Below are 6,370 nucleotides of genomic sequence, written 5' to 3' on the forward strand. Positions count from 1 at the left end.
TTAAATAATAATATTCAGACATTTTCTAAATATACTGGGACTGATTTACTCCATTAAATCAGCATTACTCCAAACACTCTTTAAAGTGTTTTCGAGTCTTCAAAATGATTTTTAAAAGTTAGAGCGGATCCCAAAACTCATTTTTATATTTAAGATCTTCCTTTCAAAAAGGGGATTTAAATACTCGCTCAAAACCTGAGGGATCCGGCTCTATGGTGTATTTTATATTCGCAACAAGGTTGCAGTTTTGGTAAATGAATTGATTACTTACCCAACGTTCGGGAAGTAAGTCCATCTATTGAGTCGGCATAAGCAACATGGGCTCAGTGGGCGTCCATGATAGTGTAAGTGGCTCAGTGGGAGTCCATCAAATGCATAAGTGGCTGAGTGGCAGTCCAGCATAAGGTCCTATTGCGACCAGGGTGATGACCAGTGGGGAATTCGTCCATCTACTAGTAGAAAAGGTTACTTGTTGGTATCTTTGCCTGATCAGCAAGATACCTGGTTTATGCCAAAATTCTTTTCCTTTCCAAAATTCATTGGATGTTTCAAACTCTGTTCATACTTTACATGACAGAGGTTTTCAGGAAATGTATAAAGAAGATGTATATGTGGATATATATATATCAGAACTTAATGAAGTATATCATAACTTCATTTCCTTTAATAATATTTCAAAGATTTAATCTATTCAAATCTTGTCTTGTAGTCTCATCTATGTGATGAACTGTTGAAAGCTCATTATACTTTGAACAGTGGTAGTTCAAGTAGCTTTATAAATGATATAAGTGTAGTGAAGTATCTGGTAACTTCATCCCTTGTTTTTACTTATATCTAGTAAGTAATTATCTTACACATGATAAAAGATTCTAGTAAGTATCCATTTAGATACTTATATTATTGTTATCACTATATATTATCTTGCGAGCTGTAAGGCTCACTCTTGCTTTATTTCTTCATCACACAACAACATTTAGGAAAGATGGCCAGACTCCAGCAGACCCAGCGCAAGCGCGTGGGAAGCGTCCCGCGTCTTCCCGATGATGTTGTAGCTGCTATAGCTGCAGAGGTAGATCTATTGGTAGACCAGGCACTCTACTTTTGAGAATCAAATTATGTATAATTATAACTTGTGGCAGATAATGGCAATTAACTGTAAATTATCAAGTAATCATTTTGGGTTGTAATAACTTTTAAATTGTGGATTCAAAGACTTGTACTTATTTCAATTTCATCTCTGAGACTATAACGGGTTGTGGTGTGTGTTAGTGTGGGGTCACAGCATAAGGTTATTTATTATTAATTAAGTGAAGTGATATTGTGGAAAGAAAGACCGTGACGACCCGGATCCCCGATCCCGGATCTGGGGGTGTTACAGAAATGGTATCAGAGCTAAGCGTTATAAACCTCAGAGATGATGCGACGATATAATAATAAACTCACAAAGATAATAAGAACTCTTTCCAAGTTCATGGTCGGACTACTTAAAGTAGCACTGACAGTTAAAACCCTTACGGGAACCCTTATAAGTATCATGATAGTAACTTAGCTCGTTTAATGTGTAGGCGCCTGAGATAGAGGACCCTGAGATGTTCGAGCGTGAGCATGATGAGGCACTGCTAGATGTTGAGGATCAGGAGGAGCCTGAGATGGAGGAGGATGAGGAGGACCCCTCAGAGGAGTCAGAGACGGAGGTCATTGCTATTTCAGATGAGGAGGACCCCTCAGAGGAGTCAGAGACAGAGGTTATTGCTATTCCAGATGAGGAGGACCCGGATGAGGTCCCAGTAGCTGAGGAGCGTGTTGGACCTATGGTAGGGTATGCTGGTACCCCTTTACCCACACTTCCGGTGGTCAGAGCCCCTACCCCTCCACCACTATCTTGGATTCCCTATGATGACAGCTCAGATACCCATACTTCCGAGCCTAGGCAGACCGAGGAGGCACCCTCAGCGGCTCCGGATTCACCACCTCTTGACCCTGCCCACAGGCAGTCTTCGTTAGCTCATGGATATGTTCAGGATGTTCTGAGGACCCGAGTGGCTGTTGCCGAGGCCCGACTGGATGAGGCCAGGAGGGAGTTGGATGCGGAGAGGGCGGGTAGGCATACCCGAGCTTATGAGACTAGGGCTTCTATACCCCGATCCTTGAGGAGGGAGTTTACGGGGATAGAGCTCACATCCCGAGCGAGACTCAGATCTCTCCAGGGGGACAGGCATGGTAGGATCTCCAGGCGGCAGGCCGACTATATCTTCCGTCGTGCGATGGAAAGGGTATGGGAGCTGACCCGCTCCGGTGTATGATTCAGGACTGACGATGGAATAGTCTAGTTGTCCAGTTAGCCGAGGCCTTAGTAAGAGCCAATTTTCCGGGATAGTTAACGTGTATATAGCATCCCTTTTTTGACTAGACAGATAGACTCTTGTGTATCACTTTTGGGACAGATGACTATAGCACTGTTGTACTTTTGACCAGATCAAACTATGTATTTCTTGTATTATGTATATATTTGTTTTGTTTCGGTTCAGTTCCTTAGTGACGAGGTCACTGTTTTTATCATTATTATTACTGCACTTCATATTAGAACTGTCATAAAATAATAGAATTGCGATATACGTTCTCCCCATTATGAAGCTGTGCAAGGCACAATGTTGTATATGATTGTGACCTAACATTGATTTTCCCAATAATTTTTTTTATTATCAGAATCATGCCGCCAAGAAAGATTGGAACTAGGGCGAACCCTGGATCTGAGGACCAGGGAAGCCATAACCAGGATGATAGGAACTAGGAACACAGTGAAGAGGAAGATGAGGATTATGTGGAACAGGATGACTCCCTGTATGAAGAGGAAGAGGAAACATATGATGTTGAGGGATTTGAGATAGAGGCTGAAGAAGGAGAAACTGAGGTTGAGCAACCAGTACCAAACCCAGGCATGGATCCCATGGGCCAGTTCATGCAACTCCTAAGGCAGAATTTGGAACGTCAACCCAACCCACCCCCTCAAGGAAATAACAATACTGTGGCAAACTCTTTCAGGGCTTTTAAGTCCCTTAAGCCCCCTGAGTTCCACGGATCAGCCGACCCAGTTGAGGCAAGGGCATGGTTAAAGGAAATGGAGAAATCCTTTGAGATTTTGAGTACCGATGAGGCACAAAAGACTGTATTTGCTACCTACCTTCTGAAAGGAGAAGCTAACTACTGGTGGGAGGCCAAGAAAAACATGGAGACAGATGCTATTATAACCTGGGAGAGATTTAGTCAGTTGTTTCTGGGAAAGTATTTCCCGAGGTTTATGGAAAACCAGATGGAGCTCAAGTTCTTGGAGCTAAAGCAGAATAATTTATCGGTAGCAGAGTACGAAACAAAATTTACTGAGTTATCAAGGTTTGTGCCAGAATTTGTGAGCACCGAGGAAAAGAAAGCTAGGAGGTTTCAGCAGGGGCTGAAACCGTGGATTCAGAATAGGGTGGCAATCCTTGAGCTTACGGACTATGCCACTCTGGTGCAAAAGGCAACGATTGTAGAAGTCGGAAGTGAACAGATGCAGAAGGAAAGAGAGAAGAAAGGAATAAAGAGGAAAAGTATGAGCATGGGTGGAGGTTCCGCAGGAAGGAGCTTCCCAACTAGATTTAATCGAGGAGCAGTGTCCCTACCAGGAAGGAACACTGGGTTTAAGCGGCCAATGAGTGTGAGTGTGAGCCAGGGCGGCCAAAAGTGAAGAATGTCCTATCCCAACCAGTCTCGACCCCCATTGCCAGCCTGTAACATATGTGGAAGGAATCACACTGGGGAGTGTAAAGGAAAGCCAGTAACTTGCTTTAAGTGCGGTCGGGAAGGTCACTATTCAACTAAGTGCCCATCATCAACCCCTGCCGTCATTCCAACCACCACTTGTCATCAGTGTGGACGCCCGGGTCATTGGAAGAGGGAATGCCCAATGAACAAACCAGCAGCTTCGGGAACAAGCAGGGCTGCTTCTAATAAGCCACCTACTGCAAGGACTTTCAACATGACAGTCCAGGATGCTATGAAAGATTCAGATGTGATAGCAGGTACCCTTTCTCTAAATTCAGTCAGTGCAAACATTTTATTTGATTCGGGAGCAACTAAATCTTTTATATCAAAGGACCTTGCGCGTAAGTTAAGACTTAAGGCTGAACCCTTGATAGAACCCTTACAAGTAGAAATAGCCAATCATGAAATTATTCCTGTTAACCAGATTCACCCCGCCTGTGAGATAGGCATAGGGGAGCAATCTTTTAGTGTTGATCTGATTCCTTTTAAATTAGGGGAGTTTGATGTAATTTTGGGAATGGACTGGCTATCTAGCAATGATGCTCAGATAGACTGTAAAGGGAAGAAAGTTAAGCTAAATATTCCAGGGAAGAAAGAAGTTATATTTAGAGGAAAGAGGCAGATGCAGAAATTTTTGACTATGGCCCAGGCCAGAAGGATGCTACGAAAAGGAAATGAGGCCTACCTAGCCTATGTGGTGGACACGCAGAAGGAGGTGCCCAACTTACAAGATATTCCAGTAGTCAACAAATTTGAAGATGTATTCCCACAAGACCTTCCGGGATTACCACCCGATAGAGTGATTGAATTTGCTATTGAGTTGGCCCCAGGGACGGCGCCAGTTTCAAAAGCACCTTACCGGTTAGCCCCGTTAGAAATGAAGGAATTAGCTATCCAATTACAGGAACTCTTGGATAAGGGTATGATAAGACCCAGTGTGTCTCCATGGGGAGCACCAGTTTTATTTGTTAAGAAGAAAGATGGGAGCATGAGGCTGTGCATCGACTATCGAGAGTTGAACAAGCTAACCATAAAGAACAGGTACCCATTACCTAGAATAGACGATCTGTTCGACCAGCTAAAGGATGCTGTTTATTTTTCCAAGATCGACCTGAGAACTGGATATCACCAACTAAAGATTAAACCCGAAGATATTTCCAAGACAGCGTTCCGTACCAGATATGGGCATTATGAGTTCTTGGTAATGTCCTTTGGATTAACTAACGCCCCAGCGGCTTTCATGGATTTAATGAATAGAGTATTTAAGAAGTACTTAGACAAATGTGTGATAGTTTTTAACGATGATATTTTGATCTACTCAAGGACTGAGACAGAACATGCAGAGCATTTGAGGATAGCTCTAGGAATACTCAGAGAGGAGCAGTTGTATGCCAAATTCTCGAAGTGTGAATTCTGGCGGAATGAAGTACAGTTTTTAGGACATGTGATCAATCAAGAAGGAGTATTGGTCGACCCCTCCAATATAGAGGCGGTCTCAAATTGGGAAAGGCCAAAAACACCCACAGAGGTAAGGAGTTCCATAGGATTGGCCGGCTACTATCGTAGATTTATACAGGACTTTGCGAAGATCGCAGCCCCTTTGACCCGACTTACTCGTAAGACAGAGAAGTTTGAATGGACGGAGAAATGCGAGAACAGTTTTCAGGAATTAAAGAAAAGGTTGATAACGGCTCCAGTGTTGGCATTGCCTGACGGAAAAGGAGATTTTATGATATATAGTGACGCGTCACACAAAGGATTAGGATGTGTGCTTATGCAGCACGGTAAAGTGATTGCGTATGCGTCGAGACAATTGAAGGAATACGAGGTTAGATATCCTACTCATGACCTTGAGCTCGCGGCAATAGTATTTGCCTTAAAAATTTGGAGGCACTACTTGTATGGAGAGAAGTGCGAGATTTTCACAGACCATAAAAGCCTCAAGTACATATTTACGCAGAAAGAGCTCAACATGCGCCAGAGGAGATGGTTAGAACTAATCAAGGACTATGATTGTGAGATTCTCTATCATCCAGGGAAAGCCAATGTGGTGGCTGATGCCCTTAGTAGAAAGGAAAGACTCAGAATGATAACGACTTCGGAAGAATTGATAAGGGATTTTGAGAGAATGGAAATAGAAGTAAAGGTAATCGGAACCGGAACTGAAAAGCTTTTTGAGATCTCAATGCAGCCAGAGTTATTGGAAAAGATCAGATTGTGCCAGGAGAAAATAATGAATGAAGGCAGAGAGTCAATGACGGGAGAGGAGATCCATACTGAGAAAGACGATAAAGGGATAATGAGGTACTCCTACCGGATTTGGGTTCCGAATGTTCAAGAGCTTAAAGATGAGATTTTGGATGAAAGCCATAGTTCAAGGTATTCCATTCACCCGGGAAGTACCAAGATGTATAGGGATTTGAAGGAATATTACTGGTGGCCCAACATGAAGAGGGATGTAACAGAATGGGTAAACAAATGTTTGACTTGCCAAAGGGTAAAAGCAGAGCACCAGAGACCCAGTGGACTCTTACGACCCCTGGAGATTCCCGAATGGAAATGGGAACAG

The sequence above is a fragment of the Apium graveolens genome, chromosome 4 (assembly GCF_009905375.1).
Source record: "Apium graveolens cultivar Ventura chromosome 4, ASM990537v1, whole genome shotgun sequence".
Lineage (NCBI taxonomy): Eukaryota > Viridiplantae > Streptophyta > Magnoliopsida > Apiales > Apiaceae > Apium > Apium graveolens.